This window comes from Pleurodeles waltl, chromosome 9 (assembly GCF_031143425.1).
Source record: "Pleurodeles waltl isolate 20211129_DDA chromosome 9, aPleWal1.hap1.20221129, whole genome shotgun sequence".
Taxonomy (NCBI): Eukaryota; Metazoa; Chordata; class Amphibia; order Caudata; family Salamandridae; genus Pleurodeles; species Pleurodeles waltl.
This window is the reverse complement of record NC_090448.1, coordinates 498,257,379-498,281,689: the sequence shown is the minus strand read 5'-3', so window position 1 is coordinate 498,281,689 and position 24,311 is coordinate 498,257,379. Positions and strand designations below refer to the sequence as shown.

The 24,311-nt window shown below is 45.7% G+C and overlaps 1 protein-coding gene across 5 annotated transcripts in view; it reads right to left on the bottom strand.

Annotated features, from left to right (window-relative positions):
* Positions 1 to 24,311, bottom strand: part of ZBTB25 (zinc finger and BTB domain containing 25) — a 273,963-nt gene that overhangs the window by 75,800 nt on the left and 173,852 nt on the right. Inside the window, exon 1 of one of the 5 annotated variants that reach the window (XM_069207346.1) lies at positions 2,159 to 2,270. The exons of 3 other annotated variants lie outside the window; for them this stretch is intronic. The gene's annotated coding sequence lies outside the window, so the exon portion shown is untranslated. One more of the 5 variants, XM_069207344.1, reaches the window with a different exon arrangement.

Genomic DNA, 24,311 nt, shown 5'->3' with positions numbered 1-24,311 from the left:
GTCCTCTGCATAGCAGCACTAGAAAGATTGATGTTCGTTGTTTTATAGCATCTGTTTATGCCATTTCTAACGGTACCATGTAGGTTATCCATTTGGGAACTGTGCAACTGCTTGCAAGGTGTTTCTTTTTTGCATCCGTATATCACTGCATATTTGGCACGTTTAATATTTAAAGGTGTAGCGTGCGTTGCAGAACGCAAACGCATGTTGCCAAGAACCATAGTGTTTAGCGTTTCATCTGTGGCCCCGTCCTTGCATTACTTGTAGGCAAGGTACACTTTTGAATGTATAAACCATTATGCACTGTGGTTGGGACATAGAACTATGTACATCGCAGTGTACTGAGTTGTTGGGTTTGCAACAAAAAAAAAACAGGTCCACGTTTTACAATAATATACAATCGCACAAGTTTTAGAGGCGTACATAATATTTTGATGAAAATTATAAAGTAGCCTTTTGCACTAATATGGAAAACTTCATGAATAGATTTATTGGCTGTGGAGGAGTATATACATTTGCATTTTTTGCAGAAACATAATTTTGTGTGGTTTGTTGCACGGTATACAGTAATATGGTATTGGTTACTTTGTGCCAGCAGTGTCCATGTTTTTCCACCAGCATATACTTACAGGCTTAGTATCACAGCACATATTTCTTACTTTGTACGAGTCTTTTGTTACAATTGTGCAACAGACAAAAATGTTGCCTGCTTTGCAGATGTGTACATTTGTATAGCGTATTTAAATTATACTTTGCTTCAGTACGTTGTACAAAGATGCAGATTTTGCAGCACAGTTTGCATGAATGCATGTTTTACTGTGAAGTAAACTGCTGTGCATATTTCAAGGAGTAAAGATATGGGCCAAATGTATGTGGATGCAATAGTGCTTTTCCTAACTAGCGACTTCATAGAAATCACTGTTAAGGAAATTCAAAATGCTATGTAACAAGATACCGATTTCTTAATAGCGATTCCTACAAAATAGGAATCACTATCAGGAGATCACAAATAAGAAGTCCCACTCCATTTGTGACAATGAGCCGGTTTTGTATTTCCCAAATAGCGATTTCCTATTGAGAAATCGCTATTTGGGAAATGCAAAACCAAGAATGGCTATCGGCAAAAGGCCCCCGAAAGGTACCCAAAAAACAGTGATGCACTTGTAGAGCACGCATATGCCCAAGGGACATGTGTGTGCTCCCCTGTACTTTAAATAAAATCATCTTTGGGTGCTTTTTTACATTACACATGCTTACCACTGACTTGAAGCCAATGGTAATTGTATTACCTAAATGCCAAATTCACATTAAGGACATGCTTTGTACATCTGAATAGGAATTTCAAATAGGTAATCCCTATTTGCAATTTCCTCTGCAGAGGATCGCAAACTGTGATTTTGACTGGGTAGAAATCGCAATTTGTGATTCGCTAATGGGCTTCGTACATCTGAAAAGCCATTTTTGCATTTCCTAACGGCCTGAAATAGCAATTCAGACCCTTAAGAAATGCAAAATGGCTTTGAACAACTGGCCCCCCGTTACATGCGATAAGTGGGACCACAGCGTTGCGACTTCGCAACAGCATATGTGGCAAGTGTTGGGCAGCGGTATACAGGGTCATATTTCTGCAGCAGTACGGTTTGAAGCTGCAAAGTATTATTAGAGAAATATATAGTAAGCATTGTTGCAGCTGTCCACAGTGCAGAATAATCTGCAACAAGATACAACGTACATATTTCGTAGTAGTGTACGCAGGTGTAGACATTTTTGTATCGGTGTGTGTGATTTGCAGCGGTGCACAATGGGTGCTGTTTGCAGGAGTGTGACCCGCGCACGATGGTTATTGTACATTGCTTCCCTTTTGTAGCAGTGCTTTTTTCCTCTCCTGGTCATGCTTTGCCCATGCTGTGCATCCACTGCCAAGCAGGGGCAATGTCCGTTAGGAGTCTGCGAAAGGGCGCGGGCACGGAAGCGCCGTACCGTGGCCGGTGGGTGGGGATCTAGGGCAGGGGCGCGAGGCAGGACTGCTGCTGCTTACCCGAGGCTGCGCGCGGCCCTGTTGATCTCCAGCAGCGGCGCCAGGTCCAGCTCCCACAGGCTCTCTACCCACAACGTCTCGCGCTGCTTTCAGCCCTGGTAACAAGCTCACGTGACCCACCCCAATTTAGCATCCGTGGCTTGCAGATGGCAACGGCTTCCTGACCCGACGGTCTCACTGCAGACGCAGACCACCAGAGGACGACATCGAGTGTCGGTGCACTTCACCAGTCTTTACACAGCATATCTAGAGGTGGGCGATCCGCTTAAGGGGCGGTGCCCCTCACCAACCTTTACACCGTACAGGTCCTAGAGGAGGGCGAGCTACTTTCGGATCCAGGCACTGCCTCAATTGAAGTCCCCTTGGACCCTCGAGCTGAGATTTTATGTGCCTTCTCCCTGCCAACCTTCGCTCTTCATCATGTACCGACAATTAAAAACAAATCACAAGCCTTTGCTGTTAAAAAAAGAGAAAGAATTAGCCATCTAGTCGGTAAATTGTATAATGTGAAACAAGAAATTCGGGGACCAATCCTGACCCCCGCCCTACTTGACCAAAATGGGTGATTCTAGGAAGATATGTTATTTTACAGAGCCTCGTTTGTTTTCATTATCACAAAGCAGAACACCCTCTCAGGGGCAGTTCTTTAATCAAAGGTTAACACATTGTTTCGAGATTAGCGCATTACTATGTTTGTATATACATTTATATACCGTGAGCCTATCTGAAAGGCAGCATAGACCTGCGCAGGGTCAAAAAGACAGTCAAAAATTGATAGGAGTAGCTGGCTTGCGGACTATTACTGCATTCTGATGTTTTGTTCTCTGAGGAGTTAAGCATTCAGTTATTTACTCAATTGGAGCTGGGTTGGGGTCGTCCTCATGGAAATGGGATATCGTTCCAGATCCTTGGGTTCTATTTTTTGTGCATACTGAGCTTCCACCTGAAGGAGTCCTTGCTGAGGGTGTGCACAAAGCATTTGGAGGTGTGAGCTTGTCATTCAAGCTGATGGGGGACACTTGTATGTATATGGTATTTATATAGTGCAAGCGTAGCCAAAAGCAGGGGCGGCTCCTCCATAAGGGCAGAGGAGCATCACCCACCGCCAGCAGCGGAAGCTGCAAACATTTTCCCCCAAAACGACAATAAACTTTGCTTATTATTGTTTTGGGGGGAAGGGGCGGGGCCCGGGAGTGACGACCAGTGAGGAGGAGTGGTCAGCACTCCCCCTCAGAGCCCATGTGTGTTTGGCCGTCTGGCTCGGGCCGGCCAAACACACATTCACATAGGACTCTCCAGCCCAGCAACACAGTTGCTGGGCCGGAGAGAGCCTGCACAGGCTCCCAGTCTGCCTGGGAGCACCCTGGTTGGGTGCTCCTAGCCAATCCTGGTGCTGCTCTGAGCAGCGCCAGGATTGCCGCAGGACAGGCTGGGAGCCTGTGCCTGCAGAGGAGCGGGAGGAGCAGATGGAGCGGCACACGGCAGAGGAGGTAAGTGTTTTTTGTTAAGTTTATTTGATATTTTTAAACTTAATTCCCCCATTCCTCCCCCGTAATTTCCCCGTAAATCCCCCCCGCATGCCACCCCGCCTCTTCTGCGTCGTGTGAGCTGCGACCGGCCAAAAAGCAGCAGAGAGCAGTATTGTGTCAAAGACAGTCATAAACTCAGTAAAGTGAGGGGGGAACTCAGTAGTTTGTGGACTGTTCATGGATTATGATGGCCAGTTGTGATGGCAATAATGGAGCTGGTTTTGAAGGTGGTGCATGCTGGCAAGTTGACCCAGTGGAGTTCCATCAGGGTGGGGTGATGTGGCCATATTTCTTCATGCCCTAATGAGGTGTGTTGCAGCACATAGGATGCCCCTAAGAGGGGTCATTGTGGAGTAAAATTCCAAGATGGTTTCCCAGATACCCAGTGCAAGAAAGTGTGTAGCACAAACATTTTTTGAGAAAGAAAGTTATGAAAGCAAACAAAACAATAAAAAATAGCCTGACTTCTATTGGAGGCATCACGCATGACTCAAGTCACTTTAAAAAGACAGAAACTACCAGAATGCCATGAGATGTAGGCTAAAGTTAATGGCATGTGCACTGAGCCATGGCTACAAGGCTACAATAAATGTAATCTGCTGCCTTTAATATATCTAATACTATTTATTTGTTTACACTTTGGTGCATCCAGAGTCCATTTCCTTTTGTAAATTGCCATGATGTAGATTCAATTAACTGCCCTGAGATATATCTCCTTTTGCCTGCATACAAATAGTTTTCTCAGTTTTGCAGCGGACCTGGAAAACACATCCATATGCAATTAAATGACGACACAAGCACCAGGAGGGTAGAAACCTGTCTGAGAGGTGGCAGCAGCAGGGGCTGCCTGGAAAACCTTAGAAGGCTGTATTGGCAATACTAGGGGTCCTCTAAGGAGCCCCCAGAGTGCATGGAATCATACAAACAATGCTTGCAAAAGCATTGGGGTATGATTCCAACATGTTTGATACCAAACATGCCTATGTAGCTGGACATAGGTAGTGACCTATGTTCAGAACTCGTAAAATAGGGTCCCCGCACTCACAAAGTCTGGGGAAATGGTCCTGGAGGCCGTGGAGGCACCTCTGCTAGTGCAGGGGTGCCCTCACACACATGTACTCTTCCCCCTGCCCCCAGGGCTGTAGGGCCTGCTATAGGGGTGACTTATAAGTGACCTGGTGCTGTGTAAATGGCAGTGAAAGGGTGCATGCACCTTTTCACACAGGCGGCAATGGCAGTCCTGTAGAAGCCTTTCCATGGGCTCCCAATGGGTGGCAAAAGATATACTGCAGCCCATAGGGATCCCCTGGAATCCCAAATCCCCTGGGTACCTAGGCACCATATATTAAGGACTTATAAGGGGGCACCAGTATGCCAATTTTGGGTGAAATACTGGGTTACCATTATGCAGTGACAACATTTAGAGGAGAGAGAGCATAATCACTGGGGTCCTGGTTAGTAGGATCCCAGTGAACACAGTCAAGCACACTGACATCAGGCAGAAAATGGGGGTAACCATGGCAAAAGGAGGGTACAATATTTTTTTTAAGAGACTATCATATTTTCACATGGTATTTGTTACATGATTTAGATAGCAACTGTTTTTAAAGCATGGCTCGTGCATGGGCTTTTAAAGCCCAGCTACACTCTTGGTTCGGCTCTGGGTTGGCTCTCCCGCTTAATTTTTTTGGCTCTCCCACCTCTAATATCGTCAGAGCATCACCCATGTCTCTTTCATCCATTGCATGCCACTTCGACCTAGTGCCGGTGATGCTCAGTTGACATGCATTACCAGCAAAATTACACATCAACTTTCATACAAGGTTAAAAAAAAATTCTATAGAGCTCCTAATAATTTCTTTAGTCAGAAAGATTTCCATGTGTATTTTAAGTTCACCTGGTATTTTGGTGTCACATTGCTTAAGGCACTTACCCATTTCATGCCACTTATTCTCCAGATGCATAGAACATCATTGTTATGTTCTAGGCTTCGTTGTTGGCGTAGGCCTGGAGTACGCCACTTGGGCTGCATGCAGCGCTGAGCTGCAATAAGGCAAGCACAAACTTGTTCCGATCTGGTGCGAGACTGCCCCTATGCAGCCCCAACCAGTTATGCCTGAGGTCACATGACCATGGGCGCAACCAAACAGTTCACTGCAGGCCGGGGTGCAAGCAGTAAACACCCCTGCATGGTCTGCCACATTATATTCTTTCTTTATTATAAATCAAGAACATTTTATCTGAACCAGCTAGAAATTGTTCAGATCAGCATATGAATACAAAAACATGTTAACGGAATCAACTGGAAATAGTGCCATCAGCATACAAACACTCAGTTATATAAACATTTCCCTGTGAGGGGTGAAGCCTGTAGTCTGGTAAACAAACATATTACAAACAAATAAATTACTGGTGACTGTTCCCTCGGATCACAGCTACTGGCGGCACCATTCCGGCTAGTCTAGTCCACAGTACTTGAAATGTTGTGACAGTGTCGGATTACACCAAAGGTTGTACCTCGGGAGACCTTTGTGCAGCACCGGGTCCTTCAGTCTCTGCATCTTTGTCCATGGTGGATGTTCTGGTGGGAGCATACTCTGTCTTGGAAGGTGGTGGAGGTTGATGATTATTTGGCAGGAGACAGGCCAGGTTCGCCATGTGTTGGTCATCAAGCGAACATGGTGGGTGTAGATCTGAGGACTTAGGTGGATCCTCGGGGTTGCTCTGAAATGGCTTGAAAAAGGACACATTTGGTGTTACTGTCTCTCTGCCCTTGCAGGCTGTTACCATAGTCCCAGGGATACTGGAAAGTGTCCACGGCTTTAGCTCGAAAGAGAGTCTGAACTTAATGCACAGGTCGGTCCTTGATGAGCACCAAGTCACCTATGGAGAGTCTCAGGTTCTTTGTTTGCCTGCGCGGTGGTGGTTTGGATGCCAAGCTATAAAAGAGTGGCAGTAAAGGTTTGTGTTCAGTGCTGAGAACAAATGGGGGTCCATCCAGATAAATGTGGAAATGCCTGCACCCCCAGTGGATCGCAGATGCCTCTTTCTTGATGTGAGAATACTGCTGCTCAGAGCCCGGCTAGCATAGGCAATGGGTGTGCACTCTCCACACTTCTGTTTCTGGAACTAGACAGCTCCCAGGCCAGTGGGTCTGGCATCCACAAACAGCTCAGCGTCATTGCTGGGGTTGAAATTGGCAAGTGTGGTGTTAGAAAACAAAGCCCATTCGTATCTTGGAAAAACGTCTCTTCCTCTGGTACCAACTGCCAGGGGGATGATGACTTTGTGAGGTCACAGAGTGGCCCTGTGAGTTGAGTCAGGTTTTGCATAAAATGACTGCAGTAAGTGACCATACCAAAGGAGCTTCTTACTCCGGTGACGTCAGTGGGTACAGGCATGTTGCTGCATGTGACGGACCTTAGCAGGGTCTGGGATGATTCCTTTTAAGGAGAAGTGGTATCCAAAGAAACATATTTACTCTTCCAAAAATTCAAACTTCTCTTGCAATACAATGTGAGGCAGCATTTTTGCAGTCGGTGGAACACTGCCCTTAGTCTTTGGAGGTGCTCTTCCAGGGAGGGCGGCTGGACCAGGAGATCATCATTGACATTCAGGGTGCCAGTGAGGCCCGCCAGCACTCCTCTGATAATGTCTTGAAATATCTCTGTGTTACTGGAGATGCCTAAGTTGAGGCGCTAATATTGTCGCAATCTGAGGTGCATGGAAAAGGATTCAGGCGCTGACCATAGGTCCATTTTTTGTGAACCATTAGGAGCCCGACAGCACCCCCCACAATGTCATTCTAGCAGTTATGTGGCAGTCTCTGTTTATGGCAGTGTTCGCAATCCTCATATCCACACATATGCTTACTTTCCCTGGCTGTTTTGGCTTGCAAACAACAACGATGGGCAGCGATCAGGGCATTGGCCCTTCCACACTTTCTGTGATGTTGGCTTTTTTCACCTTCCGCAGCTCGGCCTCTACTTTGGGTCAAAAATGGAAGGCCACTCGCCTGTGTCACAGGGCTACAAGTTGCACCAATTGGTCGATGTGGAGGTGAACCAATCGGTCTTTGAGGCATCCAGTGCCTTGGAGCAGTTGCTTGAACTCATCCAGGAGGGAGCCAACGGCACTGACAAGGACCCCAAATGCAAACTTGACTAACTGGAGGCATTCTGCAGTGTGGCAGCTGAACAACATTTCCGTCCCACATTCTGTGACATAGATTTTCACCTTGGTGGCTTGGACCTGGTGGCTGATGGTGGTGGTGAAGACGCCTGGCAGTGGGAGGCATGTGGAGGCGGGCGTAACGCTGGTGGTGATACCAACTTTTTATGCAGAGAGAGGGGTTGGATGTTGATTGAGGCCCCATATCGATAAGTGCCAATAGTCATTGTCTGCCGAACTGGACTTGGCAGCGGGGAGCACAGCAGAGGCAGTCGGGACTCGGTTTTGCTATGTGGATAACATGGACTGGACCTTCTGACTCATCATCATCCATGTCGTCTGCTAGCACTGACTCTGTATCTTTGCTGTTGGCTGTCTTCTTCTTGGGCCTTTTCATTGATGGTGTTGATCGGCAGACTTTGGCGTAGTGATTCACTGTGCTGCACGCTGAGCATTTGCATCCTTTTGCTAGGCAGTCTGCTATGTAGGGTGGGGCCTCCACACCACCAGAAAGATTTGGCATCTTGGGGCTGTCTTTTTTGTTTTGAGGTAAGGCGCAGTACTCACTTGGTTGAAGGGTTCACATTGACAGCGCTGTAGAGTGTGGCTTCTGTATGGGTAGCTCTTGCTTTTGATAGTTCCATTGACCTGCCCATGGTGAGGATGTCGTCCATCGTCATATGGGGCACTTGCAAGATGTGTTCTCATAATTTTGCTGACATGTAGGCCGAGAAGAACTGGGTGTGGATTTCATCCTGTTCGTCAGACAGGGTGCACATGAATACTAGCTCGCAGAGCCTAGCATAAAACTGGTCCACTGATTCTTCAGGTGTCTGTTGTGTCATTCTAAGCAAGAATTGTTCATAGTCAGGGTTGGCTGGAGATGCAAAATGGACTGTGAGGACTACCTTGAGCGTGGCGTAGGTGTGTGGAGGGCCGGGTTTTGCACACCTGCTTGGATATTAGTGGAGAGTGGCACCACCAGGGTGAAGGAATATGGGCGCTGCCTGTCTTCCTCAAGCCGGACTGCTGCAAAGTATGTTTCTAGGCAGTCTACCCTTGTTGCCCACTTAGCGGCCTGGGAGGATGGTGCCCCAGAGGCACTGAAGGGTTTAATGGTGGGTACGGATGCCATGTGTGCCAGCATTCAAGGGTCGTTATGGTACTGTTGATATCAGAAGTGGGCAGGAAAAGAGGCAGTGAGTGGTAGCAGCCTCTTACCAGCTTCCTTGCATTGAGGTTGTGCGCCTGGGTTGGAGGATTTGATAATGCGCAATATGGGCTTCTCCCTGTGTTGAGTGATGGCTGCTTGGTGGCATTACGTGCTGCAGGTGGCTTGTCATGGGCTTCTGTGGGGTAGTGCGGTGGATCTGGCCCACTCCCTCAGGGTCGTGAGCTGCGGGACTGCTGTCTATGTGACTTACTGGCAGCAGGTGTGGCCCGGGCCGTGGTCATGCTGGAGAATTCATGCCGTCTCAGAGCCCCAGGAATGCCAGCGCTGTAACCCAGATGCGGCTGAATGTTGTGTGGCGCACAGCATGTCCCGTCCCTTGTCACCAGTTGTTATATTCTGGGCCTGGCTACTGTGTAAGGTGTAGGCCCACAGTACACATGTGAGCTGCATGCAGCCCTGGGCAGCAATAATGCGAACACACACTTGTTCCAATCTTGTGCAGTGACTGCCTCTATGCAGCCCGCCCATTTATTTATGCCCGCAGTCACATTACCGTGGGCACAAAGAGTTCACTGCAGGTTGAGGTGTGAGCAGCGAACACCCCTGCGTGGCCTACCACATTACAGTCACCTCATACATTTGCCCAGTGTGTAATCTCATACTTGTAGGATGCACAATGCCTCTCCTGTGTGCAAGACCTGGCATTTCTCTGTTGTGCACAATATGTTACCACAACCATGGACACACTATGTAACTTCATACATAGCAAATGATGTACCCAAATCAGTGCACCTCACCTAAATCCCTGTGCACAGCAGGTCACATTGTCCATGACGCACACTGTCACTTGCTTCCTTTCAAACACAAACTGACTCAGTCTTTCAGAATAGGTACTAGAGGCTTACTCAGGAAAACTCTACCACCTACCTGCCTAATTGTATTCATTCTCCAATCACTGTCAGTTAGACCACCTCACCAGTGTCTGTTTCCCACATTTGCTTTAGGATACTTTTAATCTATCCTGTCCCATTTTAAGATGTGCCACACTGCAAGGCCTCAGTCAAGAAGATATATTTTAGTGGTCTCCACCCCACCTCCAGTAACAACAACGTGATGGTCCTGGTCGCGCACATGGTGAATCTTAGAAACATTTTGAAGAATACCCCCAATTAGATGAGCCTTAAAGGCAGCCATTCTCTTTTTTGTATTTTCTGTCTGTGATAATATATCCCAGTGAAGATTTTGAAGGGAAATCTCTAACAAATAATGCACACAAGTCGAAAATCAATATAATTTTAAAACAAGTTTATAAGGTATTCCATATGGAAGTGTTGGAAAAATTATATCCAGCTGAACATATAATATACAGTGGGACAGCAACATTCGTCTAACCTAGATACATTCAATGGTACCTTGACTTGGGATCTGGGAGCTCATAGCCATAGGGGTGTGTGAAAGGCTTTGGTAAATGGTGCATCTCAAGTCACTCTGGACCAGTAACAGTCAACAAGAGAATTAAATACATCCTCTTTACCTTAACAGTTTTCCATTATCATGTGACAGGGACTCTAGCATGCTGTAACTGCAAATGTTTATTTTTGGGAACTAGATCGCCCACTCTCCTGTTTTTGTCCATCTATATATCTTTTAAGCAATCCAATAAAATGCATCGTCATAGGGGTATGAATATGCTCATTCTCTACTGAGACTACAGGGCATATTTATCAAGGTTTTGCATCATGCTGGTGCCACACAAGGTAACTCAACGGCGATGCAAAACCTAGATGAGATTTGCCAAGCCACACAAGGCCACCTTCCGTGGTGGCTCTGCAGTGGTTAGTAAAACTGGAGTAACGCAAGACAGCGCAAATTGCTGCCTTGTGTTACTCACTACTAAGTGCATTCACAGATTTACCAGTAGTAGTAGATCTGGGAATGAGTCAAAATGCTATGCCTTCCTAGGAGAGGGGCAACAAGGAGAAATATCTTTATTTCCACTATTTGTTTCTTCATTCTACATGTGCTGCGTTCTGCACAAAAACAATCCTTTGAGGAAAAAACCCTCAAAGGATTGTTTTTGTGCAGGTAGGTGCTTCTTCTTGCACAAAAACAATCCTGCCTGCAGCACAAGCACCTTTGCATCATGGTGCAAAGGTTCCTACGTTAGCCCTAGACAGCCAAAAGTGGACCAGTGCAAGGACAGAGTTGAAATGTGCAAAATCTTGTTCCTGCCCTCTCCATTTCATTCAGTGAAGCACGGTGTCTTGCTATGTTGCATGAAAAAATGATCAATATGGCCCTACGTGTCCAACTTGGAATCAAGTAAGGCTGCTACCTTCTTTGAGAAAAATAAAGAACACTCGATTATCCCAATTCATACCTCTTTTTGCAGAGGCACTTTCTGTCATGGTTTTTCCAAAAGAGTTAGGCAAAAAATCTTAATACTCCATTTTGTGTTCCTGCATTTTTATCTTGGTGGAGAGCAGGGTAAGAACTTATACAAAGTGAATAACCCAGTGCTAGTTACGTGAATACAGCTTCAATGAGCAAAAAAGTGGCTTTCCTCTGGTAGGTATGACATCAGGCACAGACTTTTCCTTACAGAAATGCTTGTAAAGGTACTAAGCAACACAACAAAAGACTCAATTCAAGAAATCAATTCGAATATTTCCAAACCAGTTTAGTAAAAAGAAGAAGGATATGATGATTAAAATAAAAATGAAACATCAGATATTGGATAAGAGGGCCCAGAGACATGATTTATTTAGGAAACGTAAGGAAAATATAAATAAAACGCCCATAGTAACTTTCAGTATAAAACCCAACATAACTCTAGATTACCAAACACAGCTACTGGAAGCCCATCTTACACCAGAACAACCCCACAAAAGGCAATTATGTTGCAAGGTTCTGCTCCACTGAGGCCTGAGCAGTAGGGGAAAAATCATTTACTTTTCAGGCTGGTACACGGAAAAGCTTCCAGTCTTTCAGGCGCTCTTCTGTGAGGACCTCAGCGGCTGAGTTTTGAATTCCTATGGAATTGGTTGTCCTATAAAAATTGAGAAATTATCCTCACCTTCTAGAAAACCTTCTAGAAACCAGGGCCTCCCTTGTGGTGAGTGGAGACAATTTGACTTGGAACCAGCTACCACCCAAGGCCTTCCTCACTATCAACAAGCAACCATCGAGTTTTTCAAACTGTTCTTTAAAATGCCCATCTGCTGTTCCGGGCCACTCCCCTCTCCCACATTAAAAAATGAGAGTGGGTGGATTGCATCTAATTTCATTCATGGCATCCTGGTAGTAGGCTAAGTCTACTGCTCCTTCCAGGATGGTATTGCAGACTTTTTTGTGGGACTAACTACTATCATTGGAAGTAGGAAAGCGTGGCAGAATTAAATTACTTCCCACCCTTTCAATAAAATGTACCAAACAGTGATGGATAGAATGCTTGAAATATTCGTAGCTACTGATAACTACTTGGGCCACATCCCACTCCATTGTTCTTTTGCTCACCATGCCAGTTTCGACCCAGCCATATGCAAATCAGTCTCGACCATGCTCAAATAGGGACAGTCCAGCCTTAACTGCCAGGCCAGGTCCTCCCTAAACCAGAACACAAGGTCATTGTAGGAGGCTGGCCTTCTATGTAGGGTGCAAAGCTAGGCACACTGTGCAGAGAGTCCAAGCAACGAAATGTTGGGTTACAGGGGTAAAAACTAGACCACCTAATGCTCTAATGTTTATGATAGCTTGGTCGAGCAGTTAGGCTAATCTTGGAGAAGTGCAAAACATTCGCTGTCCCCACAGTATTAATAAATCAAAGCACACACTCAAAAGAATAACTTGAGACCAATTTACAAAAATATTTCAGCCTTTTATAAAATTTGTAAGACCAAGATCATCAAAATTGGGTAAATACTTTTTAAGTTATGAATTTTGAAAGTTTTAATTAAGTTAATCTTTCTGTGTGTAATTACGCACTATAGGGATCAATGGAAGAATATTTTGAAAATTCACAGTAAATCAGGCAATGCGTTTACCAATGTCTCCTTTTGCAGGTAGGTCGAGGTTGTCGTTGGGTACCAGGACCAGCTGGAGAAGTTTGGGTGACTCCCGGTTCCGGCAGCTGCAGAAAGTCGATGGAGCGAGTGCCAGGCCACTACGGAGCACCACTTGGAAAAGCACTGCACAGGTCAACTTAAAGGTAAGTCCAGTGGGTCCCCTTGGAATGTTGAGGTTGCAAGGAGTGTGGGACCCACAGGGCACAGGTGGATTTTCAGTGCAGGACACAGGGCGGCCGGGCGGCCTGATGCAGAGTGAAGACTGAATCCGTGAGCCAGGAGCTGAGCACAAAGTTGCCCTTGGAAGCAGGCGGTAGGTTACTTTGAGGGTCACTTGCAGGCCAGCAGGAGCACTCTGGTGAGAGGTCCAGGTGGTTCCTGAAGTCCCTCAACTGGGGCTTCCTCCTGGTCCTTTTTCAGTCCAGAGTGGACTGTCCTTCTAGGTGTCCGACATGAGGTGACCATTACCTGGGGCTATTGCACGGTCTGGCCACTGGAGGTCGGAGTGCCACCAAACTTGGCACACTGGTAGGTTTTGTCTTCATGGTCCGATGGCTGAAGTTTGTTCTGGCTGCGGCATCCGGTTCCTTGGTTAGCAGCCGGTCAGTGAAGGTGCCTTCACTGGGTCTTTGGTTCACTGGAGTTGTAGAGTAATGCTTCACTCTGGAGGGAGATCTTTGGTGATTTTTGAAGAGTGGAGGTCCTCTGGGGTTTTTTAGAGTCTGTCCGACATCAAAGCAACCCCTCAGCGGAGATTGACGAGTCCTGGGTGCAGCAGGCAGGGTTTGGCACCTTTTCTTGGTGCCTCAGGACTTCAATTCTCAAGCCTTGGGTCTTCTTTGTTGCTGGTCTTCTTTTGTCCATGGAATCAGATTTTTTGGTCTAGAGATGCCCACTAAATACTGTATTTAATGGGCATATTAGGGGGGGGGGGCTAGTAGTGACCAATCGGTCATCTACCTTAGGTTGGCTACAACCACTAAGTGACCACTTCTTGTGGGCAGAGGTCACTCCCCTACACCAGATTGGCTATTTCCCTTCTATTCAAGATGGAGGAAAATGAAATGGGGAGGTCACCTTGCATGCAACACCTTAGGGGTGGTGCAAGCCAGGACTGACCACTCCTCCTGTCCTTTGTCTGGTTTCCTGCTGTTGCTCCTGTCAAAGGGGTTGGGGCGGGTTTGCAACAGGGTGGCCATATGCTGCTAGCAGCAGGCCTGGGGGGTCAAGTTTCAAGGATGGTAAGGCCTTTGAAGCTTGCTAGCAGGGCAGTGCACATTCCTGACTGAGGGGGTATTAGCACCTCCACCCAGGAAGGGCTTTGTTCTGAATCCCACAGAGCAGGATCTCTCACCCCAGGGATCCAGACTCTTGTCTGGTCATGGCAGGCTGGTTGTGGCTGACCAGCAACCATGCCATGGTAGTTAGCTTTTGCAGGGGGCACCTCTAAGGTGACCCCTGGGTACATTTCGTAAGAAATCCATTGCTGGTACCAGCTTGGATTTAACACTCTGATTCAGAGTGGCCATCATGTAGCTGTGAAACTCGTATTAACCAGTGTCCAGCACATGCAGTTAAAATCGCTGCTCTGTCCACTCACTGTGCCCCAGGGTTGGCAATGACATAGTGGGGGCATATTGCTCATGCAGCTATGCCCTCACATACAGTGTAGTCCAGCATGCCTTAGGGCCGGAAGGCCTGCAAGAGGGGTGTCTTACTTCTACAGCATGCAGTGGGTACTGGATAGGGCACACAGGCAGTGTGCCATGTTGAGTTTGTCTTTTGGGCTTGCATCAGGACACACAGCCTGCAATGGCAGTGCTAGGTGCATCTGAATGTATGGCCCTAGAGGGTGGCCAATCAGTGCTGCTGCCCTCAGGGGCTTTACCCTTAGTACCGTATGCCCTGGGTTCCTACATAGCATTTTCTAGGGACTTACAGGGGCAGCTAAAGGTGTCTTCAATTGTGCCAATGCATCACAACAGTTTTGGGGAAAGGGATCTGGCCCAGGGAACCTGGTTAGCAGGGGCCCTAGACACGAACAACTTTTAGGCTACATCATTTACCGAGTAAAAAGTGGGGGGCTAACCACGTGAAAAGAGGCCTTTTGTCACTGTCATCATTCCGGTATTGATTCCTTCCACTGGCACAGTGTGAATGGGACCCACGTCTGGGCACACTGATCCCACTTTAAGCATTGCAGTAAGGTATACAGAAAAGTGATAAATGGAATGCTTGAATTATTATCAACCACTGGTAATTACTCAAGACTGCACTCCAGTCCATCGTTATTTTGCACACCAGGCCATCTCAGTTTGGACCCAGGCATTTGCAAATTAGTCTCGATCTAGCTCCAAGAAGAACAGTCCACGCAGAACTGCCAGACAAGGTCCTCCTTGAGCTGGAAGATAAGCAATCCAAGACCCATTTCCCCCTTATAGTGCTCATCAGGCAGGTATAGCTTGGTTCCAGTAGCACAGTTTGCCCAGGACCCGTGTCTGGCCATACTTGTCCCACTTAGCACGCCACACTAAAGTATACAAATATGTGATGGATGGAATACATGAATTAATCTCAGCCTCTGGTAATTACTTGGGCTGCATCCCAGACCATTGTTACTTTGCACGCCATGCCACCTCATTTTGAACCCAGCCATATGCAAATCACTCTCAACCATGCTCCAATAGGAACAGGTAGTTACTTTGGGCCGCATCCCAGTTCATCATTATTTTGCACAGAATGCCACCTCAGTTTAAACCCAGCCTTTTGCAAATCAGTCATGACCCTGCTCCAACAGGAACAATGAGCCCAAACTGTCAGGACAGGTCCTGGTTGAACCATGTTCAGAGTGTGGGATGGAAGGGCGCACCTCCTGAGGACCCTCGTGGCACCTCCTGATCCCTTTTGGGGGCCCTGAAGCTGTGTAAGAACTTTTCCTGGTATTCACGGAGTGGCCTGCTCAACAGTGAATGTCAGGAGGCCAGTAGATAGGAGTGAGAAGGCCCACTCGCACAGATTCCCGGCAGCTGTATTTGGCAGTCACAGAGGGTTCCTGGGGACCCGGGAGCCCACCCAGAGACTTACCACGAACAGAGGGGCTTCAGTCTCATGCTACTGGTCCCCCAGGAAGATTTGTCAGAGATGCAGTGAGTGGCTGGAGAGGCTTATTGGCAATAGGCCGTCCCTGGTTTGGCATGAGCCTAAGATATTGGACATATTGCAGCAGTTTTCCCAGGAATTCATCAGGCCTGCATGAGAATACTGGAGGAAAAAGAATGATAATGCACACTGTATAAATGAGTGGAGATACAGAGCACCCCACATTCTGTGTATGGCATCTACCTCTCTGCAGTGTTCCTTTTAGTGTTGAAGCCCATGATACCATTTGTGAGAGGTCTGATGCTATTAGTGAAAAAGGGGATGTTTCAGCCCCAGGCATGGTATAATGTCCAAATTGATTGGGACTGTAAATGAAAACTTTCACATTGCTTCATAAGTCATCTCTTCATAGAGCACTTCTGTTTGGTTCCTGCTTCTGGCCAGTTGGTGACACCATTCTGCCAATAATTACGAAACCACCATCAGTAAGCCACAACCCCTGCAAAAAACTCCTCATTACTTACAAAGACTATGTTGACAGCTATAGTCAGTAAAGAGCCCGTGATAACTGACCACAACGGCCAACCAGAATAAAAATACAAAGACTCCCTGGATTAAAGAGGCGTTCACCTCAAACAATGTAGCTAAGATGCCGAACTCACCAGCTGAGCCCACTTCCACTGAGGCAACTACCACAGGAGATTTTCAATCCCCTGCCTTCAAAGGTGATATCCAACTGCTTGAACAAAGACTACGCAAAGATATGGCTTTGTTTCACCAACATGCCTCCTAATCTCTATAAAATCTTGATCATCATCTTCAAAAGACTGAAACAGGAGTGGATCAGTGAGAGACAACATCGGCGGAGTGTGCTCTTGAACAAGATGAAATGCATGAAAGAACAGTGGCATCTGAAAACCATTAGCAGGAGATGCAAGACAAAATTGGCAGCTGAGAAAATCGATCAAGATAAAACAACTTCATGATTAGGAGTATCAACGTGGATGTACCCAAAAAACATGCCCAGCTTGTCCAAAAACTACTTTTCAGAACTATCCTTACCCTTCATGAAGAAGCATAAATAATCCTAGACCCACAGTCTACATGTCTCTTCAGCACCAAAAACACCTATCCTTGGGTGATTTTACCCAGAGCCACTTTTACCGGTTGAAAGAAGAAATTGCCACAGCTGCAATACAAATGGATAGCATTTTATTTCAGAGAGACTCTGGTACCATTTTCCAACATTTATCTCCTTATACATTGTTGAGAAGACGGAAGATGAAAGATATCTCAGCCCACCTATGCTCTGAAAATGTTCCTGTAGTAATGGGGTAGAATGTAGAACTTGTATTTGTCATGTAGTATTTAGATTGTGGAATGCTTAGTATGTTTTAGATATATAGGTAATAATTTGGAATGTGGGTGACAGAGTGGAGCTGGGAAGTACTGGTGTTTGAAGTCTACCTGCGTCCTACAATGTTATTCAATAAAAGATATATTCAACTTATTTTGTGGCCAGTCTTCACTTCTGACTCCTACACATGGGCTTCCCAATCTGGCTTTCATTCATATATAAAGGATATCAGCACCCAGTCACTTCTAAGCAGGAAGCTCAACAAATACTTAACATACTGCACACGTTTGAGAAGGGTGCGTGGCAGAGACAGCGTACAAATAAAGACAAAAGGAAAGCCATGCAACTTCACTGAATAGAAGACAAAGAGCCGAGATAAGTCTCCCATGAGGATTAATGACATTTGGAAAACACAGTGTCATATCCGACTCAATAACTTTATTGTGATTAATGTGCAGTTAAACTCGTTTCATGTTACGAAGTCATAAGGCTTGTACTCATTTATGTGCCTAATTTCTCTCTTACGACAAATTGCCTGCATCTTATTAGATTCATCTACGTTACTCAGATTATTAATAAAGCTTTATTTGAATAAAGAAGCCCACGACGAACATGATCAGGGCTAACTGACCTGTCAGAATCAACATCTCGCTGGAAGCAGAACTAAACACCTTTAAGAGAATACAATGTAATGGAACATAGGGAATGCAAGATGCAAGAATGTTCATGAGAATGAACACAAGCTCAGGATCTAAAAGCTCTGCAGTGGAGTCTAGAAGATGCAGGAGACGTAACACACTACAATACCTCCCTTTCTTATACCTAAACAAATGACATATTAAAGAAATAGACATTACATACCAACATTAGAAAGAGTATAGTCATTGAGTTTGGCTGGTAATTTTAGGACATGTCCAAAGCGAATTCTTTCAGATGATGTTTCCGTTCCAATTTGACTACTTCCAGACACACAGTCTTCTTCCACAGTCTCAGACAAATGAGCAAGTATATTACCCTCGGTTACATTTGTAGTATTGTCAGATGACGAGTAATAACCATTATTGATGTAGCTCTCCAAGGGAACAGAAGGAATTACATCTCAGTCTACACTACTGTTATGATTGACATTGTCATTACTAAACATACTATCACTAACTCCTTTGCTTTGTGTGGATGATTATTTCTGCTTGAGAATTTGAGATGGGTAAAACTTGGCTTTTGTTCCACCACCCTTTTCCTAACCGAAGTACAGAATGTTTGGAGACTTTATCTTAACAGGAGATGAAAAGTTATAGGCTCCCTTTAAGATCTTGGTAGGTTTTTTTGATGAGAACCCAACTACCTACTCTGAAGTTAATAATTTGGACATTCTTTTTGTTGTCATCATTCAACATGCTAGAATCTTTTTGATTTTGTACATTTGTCTTTACCTTATCATAGATAGAAATATCTTTGTTAGTCTTATGAGGATCTGAGGAAGTCAACCAATTAGGAAGAATGGACACTTTGGGATCCCTACCTCTTAAAACTCTGAAAGGAGTCACTCCAGTAGTGGAGTGTGGCATGGTCAAGTAGGACCAAACTTTCTCTTTGATATACATGTCTACCGAAAGCCCAAATGACAGATGGTCTGTTTACCTTCTTTAACTATGTGATTTGCTCTCTCTACTCATGTGAAGCTGGACTGTAAAGTGCCACTTGGAGACGCTTTATATCATGTGAAGTAAGAAAATTATGCATCTCATGAGAAGAAAAATGTCTATCAATATCGGTTAGAATATACTTTGGAGGCCCCTCAACAGCAAATACGTTCTCCAAAAAAGTCAAGGCATTTTTTTGTGGATGCTCTATCAATAAAAGCATAGTAAATCCCTTTAGCATAATAGTCCACTAATACAACTAAAAACTTCATGTTTTCAGGTAGTAATATGAAAGGACCTGAAAAATCAAGGGCTACTTTCTCCCATTGTTCAGCTGGTAAAGGTACAGAGCATAAAGGCTCCTCATGTACTTTCTAACGTTTGTCAGATACTAAACATCAGGACATATATCAATTAACTTACGAACTTCAGTGTCCATACCTAGCCACCAGTAAAATTGGCACACATTTTTTGCAAGTGAAGGATACTCCTAAATATCCCTTGTGAGCATTTTTAAAAGAGCATTTTTTAGACCTACAGGTGGAACGTAAAAATGGCCCCTCAACAGAATATTATTTTCATAAGTGAGTTCTGAAGCTTCTTGTGCATATGCAGGTATGTCAGGAGTGAGATACCTGCCTCTCGGCCATCCTTCTCTAACATGTTTGATAACACGTTTGAGTAGATTATCTTCTTCAGCTGCTTTTACCAAATCTTTTTCTGCAATTAATCATAATCTCTTATAGCATCTACAAACCCTGCAACACACTCTTGTGCCTTGACTTCATCATCATCATTAAAACTTCACGGAAGTGGCATTCTAGAAAGGTAATCTGCTCTAAAATGTGGTCCCCTTTTACCTATTTAACAGTGAAATCATACTCCTGTACCTTAGAAAGGAGTCTGACTAACCTAATAGAGGCATTTCCATGTTCATCCTGAGAGTTTTTTTAAAGATGAATCTGATGATAAGCTGAGCGTAAATCAATGATTGAAAAGTATTTGACTTTACCAGTTAGCCAGCATTTCTTGGATGAGGGGTAAGGTATGACAGTCTACTACTATATTTTTATTGACAGTGTGCAAGTCAACACATAAGCATAAATCCCCAGATTGTTTCCCAGCTAAAACAATGGGAGATACCCACTCCGAAGAATCTGTTGGCGTTATTATGCCCTCAGCACATAGGTTGGTCAATAAAACTTTCAAGTCATCATGAATGCTTAATGGTATCGGTCTTACCATAAGAACAAGACGAATGTCTCCTTAATTTAATATGATTTCATGAACAAACCCTTTTGCCTTTCCTATTCTTTTGTTGAACACATCAGGAAACTTATTGATTCAACTTATTTTTAAATCTTCATCAGTTGAAATGGTGGAAACAGGTAATTCACCTAACACAATGGGATTGCCTGATCCAGGCTTTAGGTAGAGTCCCAACATTGCAAGATCCATCCACCCAATGATATTATGACCTTTAACTGCTACATACATTGTTGTTTCAGTCACCCTTCCTAAACATTCTAAAGAAGTTATAAAATAACCAAGCATATTTATGTCAAAATCACCAAATGCGTTCAGGTTGACATCAGTGGGTTGTAATTTAGTAGGTTTGAGTCAATATTTGTAAAATGTGCCAGCAATGATGGTTATGGGAGTTCCAGAGTCAGCCATATCTCTAATGGTAATACCACCTATCTTGACATCACAGATGGGCCCTTTAATTTTTGTGGTACTTGTTTCCAAAATATCGACTCTGCATATAATGGACAGCACAACATCATTCAATTTAGTCTCACATTCAGTAACATCAACACTGCTGATTTTGGGGGGCCATGGCCGACTGTCAGGGAAGATGGCTGCTTAACAGGAACACCACCGTCACCCAGCTGCAATTCCCTTGACATCCGATAATAAATCCATCCCCCAGACACAATCCAGTTAAAGTAGATTGATTGTGAGTCTGGGGGAACCGGCTGTGCCCTCTGAAACCTGCGTGCAGTGCTGTGTGGGGAGTTAGCGGTGCTGCGGCCTGTCAGCGAGGTAAAGCACCGGCCTGGATTTGACCCAATGCCGCTTCGGGGGCGTGTAGTGATGTGAGCGGTGGATACTGGTGACGCAAGACAGCAGGGGCCAAAACAACCTGTGGAGGTGACACCGGCTCCATAACTGAGAGCCTGGGTGAGTGTCCACCCACCCCGAGACATAATCCAGCACTGTAATGGGCAGCGCTGGCAGACGTGCCTGTGACTCATCGGCCCGATAGGCCGCTGGGCGGCCAGCTGTTGCAAGCGTGTAGGATGTGGCCCCAGGGCAAATGCAATTGTTGAGGGCCTCGCACTGGGCTGCTGACCAGCAATGAAGAACCTGAGCAGCTGGTAAACTGTTTGGCCCCAGAGTATACTGTTAACCAACAGCAGTGTTGTATGGGCGTGTATTAGCCACTGGGTGAAAAGGGATGGAAGTCACAACACACCATGGAAGGTATCTCTGTGTTTAAGCAGGTAACGGTGGGGATCATAAATGGAACTATTTCTCTGATAAAGCTGTGGAATTCATGCCTCTCCAACTCCTTGCCCACAGCCCAGCTGTTTACAGAACCACAAGCTGTTCTTCCTGCGGGATTTTGCTTCTTCAGTCTTGCACTGCTCTCTTTGAGTGCTCCCTCTCCCCGATAGGGATTGAAACGACCAGAGAGTACATATGTGGGGGGTTGCTGCATGTTGGTTAGGAGCTTTTGCAGTGTGCCTCTCAGATCTCTGAGGTCAGCGCTAGCATGGGGAGAAAGCTGACAGGTCGCATGGAGAGCACCTTTCCACCCGCAGGCAGGTGGCAGTGACTATCCAATAGCCCTTGTGCTTGTCCTTCATTTGCACTCCTACTGTGTCACCATGACAGGTGGTAAGAACCAGCAGGGTTCCCATCAAATGAAGTTGGACACATTTACGCAGCCCAAAGATTTGAGTCCCGCAAGTCCAGGAGCAAGCACAATCCACAACAGCATGAACCCCTGGTGGGGAACCCTTGACTCTGCAAGATCTTATTACGGCGATCCAGGAGGTGCGTTCTTCACTGGAGACATGCATGGACTCAGTTACAAACAAGGAATCTATTGAGAGCTGATCTTCAATCTTCTTTAGTTCAAAAGTTAAGGAAGTGGAGGAATCCACGGCCATCCTTCAACCAACACTACAATTCTTAAGGCCCAGGTCAAGGACCTACAAGCAGTGAACAAGATCATGGAGGCCCGGCTCGAGGATTATGAGAGCTGATCAAGGTGCAACACTGTGCACATAGTCCCGAGCCCACAAAGGGACCAACGGTGGACCTCTTTGTCGAGGACCTCATACTCAATATACTACAACTACGTGGCCTTTCCAAGTCCTTATCTGTTGAACTGACCCATCAGGTCCTAGGGGAGCAACCTAGACCTGGGGCTCTTCCACGACCTATATTTACCCGGAATCGTGATATGATACTTCAGACAGCACGCAGTGCTCCTCCAGTGACCTACGAAAACGCAAACATAACCTTTTTTCCTGACTTCACCCTCAAGGTTCAGAGACATCACAGTTTTTTTAAGTAAAAAAAGGAACTGAGGAACAAGGCAATGAAGCACCCAATGCTTTTCCCTGCGTGACTGAGGGTACAATCTGAAGGAAAGACTGTTCTTCTCCACTCCTGAAGAGGCCTGGGTATGGCTGGAGGGATGGAGAACTGTAGGTAAGAAGGGCGGTGCAGACTGACAGAAGTGGTGGGGATGCTGCTCTCAGGACTTGGAAAAACAGCCAGCCATGCTCGGATTGTGATGACACAGAGGCTTCGCTGAAGCACGTCCCCTAGCACTCTTACTATGACCTGTGTTGGTGGCTTGAAGATGTCAGCTAAGACTGAGGCATGGGTTTGTTTACTGCTGGGGCCAATGTTTTTTGTCTATTATTTCTCAACAACGTTTGCATGATAGACTTCCACGCATGCGTGACATGTGCTGACAATGATACAGTGTGGGCCGTTGCTCCCAGTATGTGCGCGCATTCATGGCGAGGGCCTTGGGTAACATAGTTTTCTATATGTCAGGGGACGGGGATGGCAAATACGGTGGTCTGCAATCCCTCCATAGTTCTGTGTTGGGGTGACAGGTACTCTGCAGAGTTTGGGGGGTGGACAGTTTCATGTTCGCCATGCAGGGAGGCGGGGCAGGGGGGTTATTAGTTTCCAAAATAGTTATGTTATGTTTTGATGAACAGAGGGGGTGGGATAGGTTGGGGGTAGGCTAAACTTAAAGTTAGAGTTTTTTTGTCTACATGCTGAAAGAGAACCAGCTTTTTTTTTACCACACCAGCTAATTTTGATGTGTTAGATATGGGCAGTCCACGCTCCAAAAAGGTTTTTAAGGGTAGACTTCAGATGGAGGCCATGCATTTTAGGACGGTACACCACCCGAATCATGGCTAAAGAGAATGTTTCCTGTATCCAACTTTTATTGTGGAACTTAAATGGATTGAGGGACAAATTAAATATGGAGTAGTGCTCTAATATTTACAAGACACTGCCCTGATGTGATCCTTCTCCAAGATATACAACACCAGAGTAATACCTACAAGGCTATGAATAGATGGGGATACAAAATGGCAGTCCACGCTGGGTTCACGTCTGGGTCCAGAACTACGGGTATACTACTTAAAAACAGGTGCCCCTTACTGTAGACCGGACCTGGACTGATTCACTGTGTAGATATGCAGCCCTCTTCGGGGCGTGGGAGGGTGTAACAATGAATATTTTGTCCATATATATCCCACTAGCTTTGCATGGTGTTACCTACCCAGATTTGGATACACTGCTAATTGAACTTCCAGAAGGAGACCTATTAATGTGGGGAGATTTCAATACGACATTTTGTAACCATAGAGATCGTTTGCCCCCTCGGCAAACTGGCCCTTCCTGAACCCATCTGATGGACTTTCTATCAGGCATGGCGATAGCAGATGTCTGGCGAGCACATAATCCTGTGACACAACACCTCACTTTCCACTCCGGGGATCATGGCAGCCTTTCCCTTATCTACCTCATCTTAACACTCTCCAACCATATTCCTCATTTCCGTGAGGTACAGCATTTAGGTAGGGAGATAGCTGACCATTCCCCAATGTGGGCAAGCTACAACATAAACAAGCTGCGGACCCAAAGTGTCATCACAAAATCCTGTGGTATCTTAAGATCCCGGGCATTAGGGAGGG